Raw genomic sequence first — 16,588 nt, forward strand, 5'->3', positions numbered from 1 at the left:
TTTTTAAATTACTTCCAATTCATTTTCTGACAATGAATCAACCAATAGTTTTAAATCTACTCAGTGTATTGGCCGTTATTTATCTATATTTTGTCTATTTATTCACATTTTTACTGGCTTTACTAGGTCATAACAATAATAAATAAAAAACATATGGGATTGCATTGAGTTACAGCATCCCTAACATGAGGAGAGGATTTGGGGTAACACAGTACTTACATACTAGTAAGTGCTTAGCTTGTGCGTGTCGGAACATCCACCAGATTGTGAATTTGACTAAACTTTTATCCCAGCACATTTTCCATTTTCATAACCATGTTATTGTCTCTGCTCCATAAGGCTTGTTTTGCAAACAGCAAAGAGAGCGTGATGCAAATCCCTCAGATTAAAATAAGCACACAAACACACAAACACACACACACACACATGCACACAAATCCTGGTGCAGACATAATACCACAAAACATTCACAGCCAATGAGCTTTCATATAGAGGGCTTGGTGTCAGTGCGGAGGAGAAAAACAGCAGAGGGAGGGGTGTGGAGCAGCAAGTAAAGGAGGGCTGGTTTGGGCTGAGGGGGGGAGGGGACACAATATTGGACACAATACAAGGCTTTTTGTCTTCAGCCTCATTTTCATAAAGCTGAATATTAAGGAACTAGAGGGTAGGCGGTTTGTAAGGGTCAGGAAGTTTTTCCAACTATTGAAGATTGCACAGAGAGCCTGGAGAAATGATGAAGCCTGGGCAAACATAAAATATACAAAAGGCTACAGTAAAAAATAAACTAAAGAGCAACCTAAAATTTGATTAAATATAGCCTGCGGGGGACACACACTGAGCAATCACAAGATCTTTAAATAAGTAAGTGGATTCCGACCATTAAAACTGTCTTTTACTGTAAAACGTGAGACTTTAACTTACTCTTACTGCTGTCGTACATTTCAATGATCTCAACTGGCTCAACGCAGTCATTTAAGTGACTGGAAAGAAGCAAAACAAGAAGCAAAATCTGCTAATTACAGGATATTTATCACAAGCAATTAACTTGTTTTCCTGAGTTACACCCGCCCATCAAATCCCTTAAAAAAAAAAAAGAAAAAAAAAGAGAAAGGCTTGGCAGGAAGTCTATGTGATCGACTTCACTACTGACTCTCTGACCTCTGGTACTTTCAGTGACCTTTGACATTTTGACCCACACTGGTACGGGTCACTGTTCAGGAGTGTTGAGCTGCTGATGAGCTGCTGTCTGGAACAGTAAGTGCGGACTAAAGGGAAGAAGGAAGGCGTGAAAGAAGAGTTAATTAAGAGAGACGGTGAGTAACTCAATCCTATCCTGGTTTATTAACAGAAAACTGGCGGCCACTCTCAAATCCTCTTACACCTACGTCGCACACGCTGAACCTTAAAGAGCTGATGTAGTGAATGCTGGCGGGTGATAATCATGTGGTGTGTGGAAAAAGCGCTGCAGAATAATCACTCAGCAATAGGACAACATTTCACTTTCATCTGCACGAGCATCTTTTCTCCTCTATATCTGTCCAGTGCAACATCTCCAAAGTGAGAACGTGCTTGCAAGTAATATTATTTTGGAAATAAAAGAAAGAGCAAAAACACACATCAGTAGCTACATTGCTGACGATAAACTTAATTTATGCCGCATAAGCAGAAAGCCCTTTGATAACATCATCAACATTTCAGACAAGATGCACCCTGGGAGCTCTGCGGGAAACTGTACCGTGTAATCACAAACTGTTGGCTTTGAACTGGTATGAAGACCTTTGCTGTGAGTCAGTCAGTCTCTTTCCCTCCTCACTGTCGTCTATGTGATGACAGGGAAGGAAAACTGAAGTCTCATCTCATATAAAGTCATCTAATTCTACACAGGAAAATAATACAACCGTACAGGTTCATACAGTAAGAGGTATGAAGAAGTCATTCAGCACCGTAACATGTGTGACCTGTTTCTGAAGTAGTAAACTCACTGCATAAATACAACACAGCTGCTGCCAGTAAAGACTTCTAATGTCACACTTTCTGATAATAACATCCTACAGGCTGAGGCGATACAGCAGGCATGACCGATCAGCATGGCAACACGCGTGACGGGACTGACTGAGGGTGCAATAACGTGTAACCTAAGCAACAGGAGCTCCAATAGCCCTTGAGTTACTGTATGGCCATAATGATAGTGGGACAGAGGACAAAGGAGTGAATTGAGGAAAGTAATTTGTGCGTGCAAGTGTGTGTGCAAGCGTGTACTGTAGGTGGTTGGAAGGGGAAAGTGCAGAAAAATAAACACTGTCTTTAAGATCCAGGAGACTTAGTTTTGGCAGCATTGTTTCATATTAACAAGCATCAGAGAAGAACGCGAATTCACCGCAAATTAGAGGTGTAACGATTCATCTACTACATCGATGTATTGATATTCCTACGATCCAACTACATGGATAGGTGCTCGGCAGGTTGTCCTCCATGCATGGGGGACGTATATCGATCTAAAATCAATTTGCAAAGTAAATAATCGATTGTATCGATACTAAGAATTTGCACTTTGTATTTAGGCACGACAAACGTTATATGGATGTATATTTTACCACTTTAAATAGTAAAGAAATGTTAAACGTCACTCTGGTTCACGCTCCCTGTGTAGCACGTCATCGACATGCGCCAGCAGCGCTGATCTCAGAAAGACGAAAACAATACGAAGCATGGCTGGTGGCGAGGAAGAGCCAGACGAGCAGGAGATTTTCAAGCCGCGTTTGAGGTCCAGCGTGCAGAAACATTTTGGCTTTTGCAAAAAGGGAGATGTCCTTGATAAATCACTTGCTGTTTGCAGAATGTACACTGCCTTGTATCCTCGAAGAAATGAGGCAGTGGGTCCTGAAGTTGCACTTTTATTATTTTCAAATAAAAGATGTATGTCTTTGCCATTAATCGTTGTGTTTACTTGTTTATATCCATAGTTAATTAATCCCTGATTCTCTTACAAGAAAAACTCCTGAACGAAATTTAAATTAAATTAAATTGAGGGCAGAAAACAGTTACTGTATCGATTTGAAGTCATTGAATCGTATCGTATCGCTCCAGATGAGCAAAATATCGTCCTTGAATCATATCGCAACCACGTAAAGTGATATCTATCGTTGTAAAAATGTATCGTTACACCCCTTCCGCAAATGCTTACATTATCTGTACTATATATATATATACTCGATGTGTCACGACATAGAAAATATCCCTACATTATTACTGTGACTAAATTGCATGTCTGAAAAATACAGTCAACAGCTGTGCTCATGTCAAATATTTACTTTATGCAACATACTATCATTTTGGGGTATTAAGGTCAAAAATGTATTACTATATTATTGGACCGCTGTATATTATTATTGCCTTTCTTCTAGTTAAATAACTGGTATGGCAAAATCCAGTCAGCGTACGGCCTTTCCAGCAGTATAATTACTTCCAATCCCCCCACAGAGTCAGACAGCGTGCACCACTGAGTTGTTGCTATTATAAGGACGATGCAGTAAAAAACAGCCTCTACCTGTTCGATCTGATGACCCACAGACAAAACAAGCCATTAGGTTATCTATATATGGCAAGGATTTTTCAAGGATATCAAGTTGGTTTTTTTTAACTTTCGATTCATTCCTGTACAATTGCAAGCCCCTAATTTAAATGGTTATAACTGTATGATGTGGTCGAGTGTATTGCACTACACATACAATCTGTTATATTGCATGAAGGCAGACTAGCCAACACAGACTAATTACCTGTGGCTGATATTATAACAGCCCATTTAATGAGCTGGCAGAGTCTTGCTCTCCTAATGGCTATCCTTCTTTTTTTTTTAGTCATAAGTGTTCCCACTGCAGCTGGACGGCAGGCTGTTGGTGTTAAAAAACTCAGATATATCCTTTTAAAATGCAACGCATGTTCAGATATGACTCAAATTTTGCACACAAAAAACTGTATTTGTGACTTTAGTTAATACTGTAATGAATAAAAATGTGTGTTCTCCAATTAGAGCCATGAGGTGCAGGTATACACTCAGCTCAGTCAGAGGAGTCAACACACACACATACTGTACACACTGTCACATGTCAACTCTACCTGGCTGTAGCAAATTGGACTTCTATAATACTCCACCATACCTACAGAGTCTTCGCTGTACATTATACGCTCAGCAAACAATTTCATGAAATCCTTAAAAATGTCTTCTAATAAGCCAGCAGATGGCTGCAGTAAAAGCTTTTTTTGTGGCATTATATCATTGATAGTTATCTTCAATCGCTGATCAACAGGGTGTAATCCAGGGGTATCCAACAAGTAGCTTGCTCGCTACCAGTAACTGGCTACCATAGACTGCATATAAGAAGTGGACGTAGCCTTTTTGACCGTCGCCATCTTGCTTTTTTGCAACCAGAAGTGACGCGAGAGGATGGAGCTAAGAACTGAACCTGAATAAGACATTTTCAGGCGAGCAAAAAGGTTATAATTAACTTTCATGGTTAAAGATGTAAGACGAAAACATGGACAACTCCCAGACCGGACAACACCGTGGTAGCGACCTGTCAATCACAAGGTATCCACGCCCTAAAGCATCCCCTGCTTTATGGTCTATTTGACTCTAAATGGGACCATAATTTACTCAATGAACATCATGCTGTGTTGAAGAAGACTTGAAACTAGAGACTGAGACCATAAACTCATGTTTATAATGTTTACTGAGGTAATAAATCAAGTGAGAAGTAGGCTCATTTTCTCATAGACTTCTATACAATCAGACTTCTTTTTGCAACCAGAGGAGCCGCCCCCTGCTGGCTGTTAGAAAGAATGCAAGTTTAAGTCACTTCCGCATTGGCTTCACTTCTCAGACCCGGAGGTTGCCAACTGACTTATGCACAATTATATATGTAGATGCTTGTTTATTAAATACAGTCTTCTATTTTTGTGGGTATGTCAACAGAGTAGCAGCACAGACTGTAGACATTCATAAACACACACAATCACACACAACCCTCGTACACAGTTACTCTGCTTCCCGTTGCTTCCTCAACACAAAGCCAGAGTATTCCCTCGATATGGAGCAATTAGCAGTTCTAATAAAAAGCCAGCCTCGTTAGAGTGGGAGAAGCTCGTTAGTCTCCCCGATAATTACACCAAAACACCAGGGAGGACAGGCGAGACCAGGGGCAACTTCATTCACCGGCCATCACTCACACACATGCCGACATAGCAGATACAATGGAAACACACTCACCTACTCATGTTAATCAGGCTTTACAGACCGTGCCCTTAACACCAGAGGGGCTTTCCTCTGTGATATATTACTTGCCTCTATCTCTGTCTCTTCCTCACAAACACACACACACACACACACACTTTTTTGTCACATTATCTGACACAACTGAAAGAGTACACTATCAGTGCTATTGGCCACTGTAAGCTGGGAGAAGCTCTGTGGTTTTGTGGCTTATCGTCAGCCCCCCGGCGGAGGGGCCCAGACTTGGTCTCATTTAGGAGACTAGTTCAGGTTGAGTAGAGTCGACAGCTTGTCGGCGGGCGGAGGCGCTGAATGGGAGGGGCGGGGCAGCGATGGAGAGGTGAAAAGTCAAACACTCAGACTGACAGCTGACATCGCCCAGAAGACCACAGTCAAGACAGCGAGGCAAGCAGACATCATGGTTGGAAATCCTCAAGTTGGTGAGGGAGTTTGTGGGCTGAATTTTTAAAATAAATATTTTTCTGTCTTTCTAGACTTCTATTGTCTTTTTTCAGTCAGTCCACCACTTTTGCTCCAGATGGAAATATGAAATCAACAACTATTTGATGGATTGACATAAAAATGTGTACATACTGTACATTCATTGTCCCCACTCTCCCACTCATGTTAACCTGCCGTTTACCTGTGTCCATCCCAAACAAATGTCCGCACAGACATCCTAGGTTTCGATCCGCTTGGAAACAGTCCAAGACCACTTGCAGAGGTGGTCTTCCAAGAGTTTGATTGCTGCATTAACAACCTCCCAAACGAACCGCACCAGAGTTTGATTAAAACGGACTAAGTGTTGGCTTGTGAAAGTACCCTTAGTTTCTCGGTATCATTTATAAGCCAAGATCGAACCATTTTATACTCATTTGGATGGAAACAAAAAGAGACAAATATCGATGAGATTTCCACGATCAGCAAAGGTGACAAAACTGAGGACTGGGCTTTTTAATAAAACCATACTTACGCCATATTTTTAGATGTATTTGCCTCAGTGTGTACATGCTTAGCCCTCTAATAAACATCCTGTTTATGTACAACTTGTTAAGTGCAACTTGTATAAACTGAAAGGGATGTGGAGCCTTACACACACACACACACAAATGCACACATGAACCGATACAGCGGTCAGTGCAGTTTGTAAGAATAAAGCGCCACGCTCACGGAGGTCGATCTGACACGAGCTAGTCTAATCTCTAGCACAGTCTGTGTCTGACCTGTCAGCTCCCGGCTCGGGCAGGCACTGATGCTGACGGGGTACCAGCCAGTAGCCGGTGAGTTGTTTCATTGTTCTCTGACAGAGAAAGAGAATTCAGAGTCAGACAAAAGCAGGACTGTTCAGAAGAGGAGAAGTGAAGATGCAGGAATGCTGTAGCATCTAGTAACTCAAGAGGGAAATTGGGTAACACTTCATTTTACAAGTCCGCAAATTTCACGGTAAGTAGGTGATAATTCGCAAGTAACGCATTTGAGATTTCTTTGAAATTACCCCTATATTTACTTCAATTTATCCAAAATTACCCCAATATTATTTAATAATTATATTCCGCTATTTCCCAAAGCAGGTAATAAACTGTGTCTGGTAAGGCTATGAGTTGTTAACCCCCAGATTCTGATTCTGTACATCATTGCCTATCACAAACTACCAGCTATTTGTTACCCGCTTTGGGAAACAGCAGAATATCATTATTAAATCATTTTGAGCTATATATAGGGGTAATTTCAAAGAAATTTCAAATGCGTTACTTATGCTAATTATCACCTACTTACCATGAAACTTACCATTAAATCTCAGAGGATAACACCTTCGTCTGCACTGACGAAAAACGATGAGCTCAAGTTGACACCGAGACTCTCATAAGTCCGGCTGTCACTCAGATTCTCATTCCTCTTTTCAATTTCATTATCATCAAAGTGTTCAAATTGAACTTTGCCTTCATCTCAGCTGGGAACAAATTTCCACCAGGGACAAACACAGATGGGCAGATCCAATACCTCCCTGCTCTTCCCAGTCAGACTTCCCACTGGTGTCACTTGACAGCGACACCGGAGACAGCAGAGCGGGGCGGGACGCAGCGGGGAGGGATGTGATGAGCCGTCGAGGTTTCACACCATTAATTACCCAGACATCACCTCTCCCGTCGCGGAGGATTCTGCAGGAAAAGGTCAGCCGTCTGGCTCGCATAAAGACCAGCTCGCCATGCATGTCACGGCCCCCGCTGGCCGAGCCAGTGCTCTGCCCACGTCACACTTCCGAGACATGACTAATACCTCAACGAGACTTCTAATAGCTCCCAAAATGCCACAGCAGTGGACGTTAATGCTGCTATAAACAACACCTAGACTCGGAGGCTAAGGCCGAGGACACCGACGAGTAAGAGAAGGACAGAGGAAGAGAATTGGTGGAGTCGGCAGGAAACAAGTGGAAAATAGCAAGAAAAAAAGCATTATTAAAAAGAGTAGGAGTTATAAATAGATGAGAGCTCAGTGTGCAGAGCTGGCCTGTGCTGAGGAGTGCTGGTAATGTATCAAATCAGAAAATTGAGGTTAGAACAACGGAACAACAAAATATCAATATTTGACATTTTGGGACTGGAAGCTGCTATTCGATCTGGCTATCCTGCTGACTTGTCATCTTCTTTTAATTATGTTACAGATAGCTGTTCAATAACATTTTTTTGTTATAAATTCTCATTATGTCCTGACAGAAATCAATAAATCAAATGCTCTGACAAAAAAAAGAAGAAAAAGAAATCCGGTATCTGTGGCTCCCGCAGGACTGTAATAAACCCGCCCAATCATTTCATTTGGCCCGTATGTAACGATTGGACGGGCTGCCTGTCTGCAAGCACTCTGCCCGTGCACTCATTGAGCATCACTGGAGTCTTCCACAAGCTGCTAGCTTGACAGCTGTGAGTACTACAATAGCTGTGTATGTTGTTGATTATGATATGTTGGTGTTCATAATGATAATTTTGGGGGGAGTGGCTTGGAGGGAGGCCTAAAGGGATAGATTTATGGACTTTTGGAGCTTGTGCTGCTAGCTACTCTTATTGGGAAAGAGTTGGCAACACTGGGCTCGGTTTTTCGGTTGGATCATTTTTAAAATAATAAATAAAATACTGTACAGTTGTTAGTTTCTCAGCATTACCAACCCCACCTTTAATGTCATACTTGAACGTATGTGACATAGTAACACAGAGCCAGCCCTATAGGCATCGGCGATATAGGCAAATTCCAGGGGCGCCATCCATCCATAGGGGCGCCCCAAAGGCGGGAAGACATTTTTTTTTTTAAATGTGTAACTTTTACTATTTTTTAATAATTAATACTTTTTTAATACTATTATTTCAAAATATTACAAAAAAGCAAGTCACACTGAAACGATTAACAACAGTAGCCTCGAATATACCGAATCATGTCAAAAAGACCAAAGCCCTCTGGGTCCCGGGGAAGAAATAGAAGAAGAGAAGAGGAGGAAAAATGGGAAAAAGACAGAGGTAATGTGATGAATAGTTTATCTATTGCATAGTAGTTACTGTTGAAGCAGAGTACTGGTAGCGTTCTAACGTTTGCTAATTTAAGAAATGGCTTAAGTTAACGTCAGTTTACTCCCACCTTAAAGTCATTAGGGAAAGTTGTAAAGACAAGTTTGTGGAAAAATCTACAACATATTTTTTCTGTGTGTGAAAAACTGTGTGATCTGCATAACGTAATCTTTAAGACATAAAGCTGTGCAGATTCTGTGTGAATACTGTATGAACACAATGATTGGTAGTGGAACTGGCTGCAGTGCTAAAATCTTGCCTAGGGCACCAAATTGGTCAGGGCCGGCTCTGTAATAACATAACATAATGATGCCTTCAGTATGTGCTTTAATAGTATTTAAAGAAATACCCAGACTATGCTGAAATAAATCAGCATAGCTTGCTGGAGAGAAATAAAGCCGAGTTGCTGGCAGGTGAAATTACTGCCTTTGATAGGGTAACCTTCAGCTGGGCACAAACCGAGTCAATTAAGCAACAATGTGACGCAGCATACATCAGCAAGATCAACAAGCTGAGAGATGACCTCGCTTGTCCCAGCACAGCACTCTATTATAACCCACTTTCATTAAACAGCAAGCTCCTCCACAATTTCTCACCCACTCTCCTTTCTTTCCCTCGTTCCTCATGTTTGAATACGAGCAGTGTTTTCTCCCCCGGGGGGAACTCACTGGTGAAAGACTGAGGGGGCAAGTGTTGCAAAGACTGCACACTTGAACTTGTTATTTCCCCGGCTTATTGTGCGAGGAGATGATTATTGCAGGGAGCAGACCGAATCCACTCTGCTTTGAAGTGTGAAGAGACGCAGGGAGAGGAAGAGAGACAAAAGATCCGGACTAATCACTAGCAGGTGATAATTATGAAGTGTTGTTTTGTGTCATTTTTTAATAGAAAGGTTGGGAGGGAAACGAGGCGAAGTGGCAAAACACTAGAAATTCTTTATAAAACAACAAAAGAGTAAAAAAACACCACAAACTACAGCCAGAAAAATTACCACAGATTTAACCACGCATCTCTCTGACACATACTTTATAAGCTTCACAGAGGTGGCTTTTATGACCGGATATTGTAATGGATTCTCTCTTTTTCTATAGATGTTTCCTATCTTATACCACCCACTATAAAAACCTTAATATTGCCCCTCATTGGTTAAATGTCCTTTAAAGTAACAGGATCATCACTGACCTTTTGCCGACCACTGTTCCACCTCTGGGACACTAGCACAGTGTTGAAGAACATTCACAGGCTGGTAGTACTATGGAGAGCTACTTGATTATGTAATATGTATCTATAGACCAGAGGGGGGACCAATTCATTGTTTTGCAAGTCACAAGTAAGTCTCAAGTCTTTGCACTAAAGCCCAAAGTCAAGACTGAAAAGTCCAAAGTCCTAAACTGTGAGTTTTGAGTCCTAAACAAGTCATAATGCATTCTTCACCAATGTGATGCCATTTGCTTCTCCGTCTATAATTTTTCGACCCGTACATTTTGCATAATGCAATACATTTTTTGTTGAACACTGCATATCTTTTGTACACAAATTAAATTATCTTTGGTATAATTTTTTCCAACCGGCGCTCAGTAAAGTAACGTTAGTTCTTCTTGTTTCTCTCCTGCAACTTGCTTGGATGCTGTCGGATTGGTTCAAACAAAGTGGATCTCGGGAATGAATTGTTGCTGGGAATGAGGAGCATTAACGTTAGTTGATTCAGGAAATAAACTGATTCATGGCACAGTTCTTAAATAATTAGGGCAGTAAAAGTTGACGCGATAACATGTTAACGCAAATTTGTTTAAGCGCAACAAATTTCTTTAACGCAGTTACGCAACTTGTGATTTTCAGGTTAAGTTGGGCTCAGTTTTAAAGCTAGAGTGAAGATACAGGTATCATATGAAGCTAGAAAAAACCCAAGGAATCCATTGATACCAACCATGTCACACTAGCTTTTTGGGAAAGAGGCTAAATCACGCTCCAAGCTTGCACTATATTTTGGAAAGGAAAAACTGGCATGGCCATTTTCAAAAGGGTCTCTTGACCTCTGACCTCAAGATATGTGAATGAAATGGATTCTAAGTGTACCCACGAGTCTCCCCTTTACTGACATGCCCACTTTATGATAATCACATGCAGTTTGGGTCAAGTCATAGTCAAGTCAGCACACTGACACACTGACAGCTGTTGTTGCCTGTTGGGCTGTTCAGTTTATTTTTTATGTTAAATGCAGTACCTGTGAGGGTTTCTGGACAATATATGTCATTGTTTTGTGTTGTTAATCAATTTCCAATAATAAATATATACATACATTTCTATAAAGCAGCATATTTGTCCACTCCCATGTTGATAAGAGTTTTAAAGACTTGTCAAATCTCCCTTTAAGGTAAATTTTGAACAGATAAAAAATGTGCGATTCATTTTCTGAATCGAGTCCACACATCTGCTATAGACTCTCATCTTTTCAGTCATGGTGCTCAATTTGAAAAAGGATGCTCAGAAATAATCCTGTATACAAACGTATGGTGTCTCCCTTTCTTCCAAGCAGTCTGGAAGTCCAAGAACTTATTACACCATCAAAAACGTTGTGTTTAATTAGTCTCAAGGGTCTAGAAAAGGTTAAATAAAACCTCAGGGAAGTCTTCCAGAGATTCACACTCATACTGATACCTATGGGTAACTTAGAGCACATTTCATGTTTTTGGAAAATGAGAGGAAAGCCATGTGAATATGTGGAGAGAAAAACTCACTGGGAAGAATAAGAATCAAATCCTGCAGTGAGGCTAAAGTTCTCTCAGAAGAGCAGCTGCTCGTATCTGGACCTGCAAATGATACCAAGTCAAAGTCCCACTATCGGGCCTAAAAAAATTGAAATTTCAAGTGCATGGCATTACTTGTGCAGCTATATTCACTCAGATTAGTCTTATCAGCAGGTACAGAGAGAAGTGACTGGCAGGCCAGTATCTCCTCTCTCTTCTTATTTCTTTTCCTCACCCTCCTCCCTCTTCTTCTATCGTTTCCCATTCTCTCATCTCTCCTCTCTCCACCGCTCTCCTGTCCTCTGTGACGGGGAAGACGTGTAGTCTGCCACAGGTAATTGCTTTCTCTCGCATGCAGTCTAATGTACTCTTTCTCTGCTCTCCTCTCATTCTTTTCCTCCGTCCTCTTCACCATAAAACAGATAACTGAGTGCACAACGCGCATATTCAGGGACCGGCATCAATCTTCAGACAACTGTTGCACTGTGATGCTTTTCTACATGCACAACAAACTTGGTTTTCTTTTAACTTCAATCCTGTAACGCAAAACACTAAAGTAGGGCTGAAGTGTCTTCTATTAGTTTTGGTTTTCCACCTCTGATGAAGAGCAGCACACAGCCGCTTCTCAAACCTAAGGGCCCTTTTTTAACGAGTATATGCTGTTATAGCATATACTCGTTAAATAATGTTTATAATAAAGTAATTTTCGATAAAAGTTGAGGTAAATATTGGGGTTATTTGGCAGTAATTCCAAATAGGTTACTTGCTAATTATCACCTAATTACCATGACATTTGCGGACCTGTAAAATGAAGTGTTACCCAACATTGCAAACATTGCAAACATATAATACAAATAAATACAAAATTGTTAAAATAATTGCTGTTAGATTGCCATATAGTTCCTGTCAATAGTTGGAGGTTGCAAAAGTCACCAAATTGTTCATTCAGTCAATATAACTGATTTCAGACAGTCCTGAATTGGTTTTCTATCACACAGAGGCGTGTTTCTTGGGGGCTGCGGGGATGACTGACGCTGTGTCTGTCTGGGCTAATCAACGGAGCGCTGGGTCACCTGTCTCGCTTGACAGATTAGAAGCCGTCATTCATCTCCCCCCCACACACACACACACACACACACACACATTTGTCTGAGGCCATCACAAATTAGCACGGGCCGTCACCGTTTCCTTGCCAACTGGCCTGTAACCAGGCAACGTTGGTCGGTGTGAAGATGTCTTCAGTGGCTACATGCGCATGTACAGATGGGGCCTGATATGTGGATAGGTGTCAGACACTACGGTATTACTGTAAATCCCTGGACACCTGATTCCCTTATAGTGCTGGACCTGAAGCACATAGATACAGCACACAGACTATATATACCAAGACTGAAGCAGCATCACAGTCATTTCAACTGATCCAAAAGGTAATTACATCCAAACCACAGGAGCTGTTTCACCTTTAGCAACCACTGCTGTCTGTCTACAAGTACATTTCCCCCGACGTGACCTTGATCATTAAGCGCTCTCAATGTTCTTGAGACTGAAGGAAATCTTAACTGAACAAGGTGTTTTTAACAAGGTTAATCCTTCAAGATGCACTTAGATCATGTAAATGAAACCTTGGATCGGCTAGACGTCAGAAAAAATAGATCTCAGAGTCATCATTTCAGTTCATCTGTGCATGGCAGGCAATCTAACCAAGATAATGATGAGTGTCTCATTCCCTTAAAGCTTTAGGTGATATCAAAGCAGCCACTTGACTGTGTGAGTCTACGTTATTTCTTCCTTTTTCTTTGTCGCTTTTGTGAATTCGAATGGCGTCTGTAGAGCTGATATTCCGCGTAACTTGTGTTCAGCGGGTCCTTGCAAACCTTATGTAATATTACTTTCTGCTGAGGGTGTGAAATGTGCAACCTTTCTTTTCCCTGCTACCAGCCCACACATTGTTGTGAATAATGCTGCCATCCTCTTTATCTGGCTTGACTAATTAAGGTTGAATTAAAAAGAATCTGCCCTTAAGCAAACTCTCTTCTCGAGAAAACTGTCTTCCACGACTCCGTAAAGACCTGAGGACTGGTACCACCTTGGAGAGAGGCTTAATCCAAATGAAATGTTTCTAGGCAACGCCGTATCAATATGCTTGATCAACCGGCAGCATGTTCGGTCTTTGTCCCATCGACACCTCTGCTAATTCCCACCATATCGCAGCAGCTCGCTCCACAGACAGCCACTGAGATCTATTACCCAGCACACCCACTCGCCAGCCCTGTTCTCGGTCTCTGCCTCAACCCTGAGCATTTGTTAACACACACATACACACACTTCATTGCACAGTTATTGCACAGAGCCTACTTCCTCTCTATAAACTTGGTCCCTAAAGTTTAAAACCGTATTCCCCTGCAGGTTTAGTGCTATCTCAGACAGAGAGGAAATCAGGTTTCTAAGGAGACGAGATGCAATCATAAGATCATCAGGGCTTTTATTTGACAGATGCTGCGATATCAAGCAGGAAGATTGTTCATCACAAAGGCTCTGGGTGCTATAAGAGTCCTTCAGTGCTGGTTGTTGGCTGAAGATTGCTCCGTGGATGCAAAAGGCGACTGTCGCAGTGATGCAGTGACGCTTTGTTTATACTTGCGTGCGGCACCGTGGCGCGGGCCTCCGTAGATGGCATGCGCGCTATGAGCATGCACAGAGGCGTTTATGCTCAGCGCGTTGTTTGTTGCAGTATGCTCCAAAACGCCAGACTTTGATGTCGGGTTGGTGTGTTACCATCTTCAGAGTGCAAAATCATGGTACCGCTAGCCACCGCCTGACTTCCGTTGCTGCTAAAGTAGTGTTATTATGGTAATGATGGCCTCTGAGCGAGGCGAACGCCATTATCAAGGTTTTGGAAAGGGAGGAGTGAGCGGAGGGGTACTCAGTTGGTTGCAATCTGCAAACCACACCACTAGATGCCACCAAATCCTACACACTGTACCTTTAAATTGCACGACACAATCAACTCTGCCATGTTGAATGACATATTCAGAGGTTTCAGTGCAGCTGGTTTCTTTAGAAATTCTTTATGTCAGCTACCGTCTGTTTGTGAAAGGTGCAATACAAATACATTAAGATTTCTCTAGCGACACTAGCAATTTAGAAAGAATTTTAAAAAGCTCAATTTTAGAGCCAGACGTCAAAAAGCGGATGAAGGGAGAGAGAAAAGGATATGTTTTCAAAAAAGATCTGCATTAGTGTGGACATGGTTTGATGGCGAGATGGAGCGAGACAGACAGGCTGATAGTTTAAAAGAGGGGGGAGAGACAGGCTAAATGAGAGAGAGAGAGAGAGAGAGAGAGAGAGAGAGAGAGCTGTATTGCCCCCAAGCTGTCTCCAGAAGCACGGGGGATTGCAGCAGACAGCCGAACGGCCCTCAGCAGACTCTCAAATGTGTTCAAATAAACACTTTACCCCCTGTCGCTGCTTGTGAAAGCATTCACACTGGAGAGAAGCATGTATGAAGAAGACACACAAACAAAAACACACGCAAACGGGACATATAAACACCCAACCAGGAAGCGAAAGCTTAAACCACTGTGGCTATTAACGTCACTCTCACTGAGACACAAACACAAGACCTATATTTGCCAAAAGATCCAAAAGTCAAAACCCCATTTGACAGCCCTGTCAAACACACACATACGCACACAAAGCTGTGATGGAGTATCCAAGCATAGGGCACAGGCAGGTCACCGCAGAGACATAGATGGAGATCGGTGACCTTTTCTCCCCAAACCTCCCATTTACACCGAGGTGAGAACCCCTCATTAACAGCAAGGCCCAACCCTCCACCAAACATCCCTTCACTGCTGCACGCATTCAGCAACTCTTCACAGGATAAGAAGGGGAACAAAAAGAAGGGAGAAACATTTGTTTAACAAGCCGTCCCCGGGCTGTCTTTCTCTCCCATTCAGTCCCTTCTTCTGCTCCAGGCCTGCCCCGAGGTCAATCCCTCCCCAATAACACCATCAATACCCTGCACCACTGATGGCAGCGGTTCCATTCAACGTAGAGATTTATGATCTCTAATAGCTGGCAAATGGACCCACGGCCGGGGCTGCCTCGAGGGGAGGCCCCCCGACTTATTTTCTTCAAGAAGAAAAGGCATGAAAAAAGGGGGAGCCGAGCAAGGCTGGGGGTGAGGATGGGGGACTGTCGGAAACATTTTCAAGGTTGCCATCTGGGTCGGGTGGGACCCTTCAAACTGTCTGTCAATCTTCAACCAGAACCCCTCCCCTACCAGATGGATAAGGCTATGGAGAGAAAAGGATATAACAGTACAAATGAGCTCTGACCACACTGACATTTCACTTCCTGGACTGTTTTGGGGGAAATTCTGCAAGCAGGAGCTTTTATTAATCTACTACAATCAGGCGGTCAGCTGTCTGCTGAGGCTTGGTGGTGGTGGAAAGCCCCACTAGGGCACCCTCTACTTTTAATCCTATTCCCATAATCCTCAGAGGTCAGCGAGCAAGAAACAGTCCCCGCTCTCTCTGTGACCAACACCCCTTTCCTTTTAAGGCGAAAGCAGAGTTCTTTCAAATGGTATTACTGGAGTAGGGGGAAAAAAAAACTTCCAGGAAAGGCAGTTCAGGGCGCTAAAGAGGCGAGGCAGATATAACGCCTTCATGCAGCAGCCAAGGGATTCACATCTTCATGAAATCAGGAGGATGATTTCAACTTCTTACAGGGAGATGATTTTCTTATTGTTCTCAAATGTTACAGCGGGGGCGTCTACACTGGCAGCTTTTCTGCTGCCAGTCCTTTGTTTTCTACATGGAGTTTGCTTTTCATCATGGCCATTTCATTTCATTGCAAATGTAATTTCTATTTATTTTAGACAGAAAAAAGGTTAAGAAGCTCATTTGTAAATAATAGTAATAATCCACAATTAAAAGCCGGTACTTTATTCATTCATGGAGCTGTGCAAGTCACTGCATCTTCTACAACACTGTCCTGCACATATTTCAGAA

General features: G+C 42.2%; 1 protein-coding gene across 1 annotated transcript in view; it reads right to left on the minus strand.

The window, feature by feature from the left end:
* The window catches only part of rhbdl3 (rhomboid, veinlet-like 3 (Drosophila)), a 67,958-nt gene that overhangs the window by 33,172 nt on the left and 18,198 nt on the right, over positions 1–16,588 (minus strand). The gene's annotated exons all lie outside the window — the stretch shown is intronic.

The sequence above is a fragment of the Sebastes umbrosus genome, chromosome 3 (genome assembly GCF_015220745.1).
Source record: "Sebastes umbrosus isolate fSebUmb1 chromosome 3, fSebUmb1.pri, whole genome shotgun sequence".
Taxonomy (NCBI): Eukaryota; Metazoa; Chordata; class Actinopteri; order Perciformes; family Sebastidae; genus Sebastes; species Sebastes umbrosus.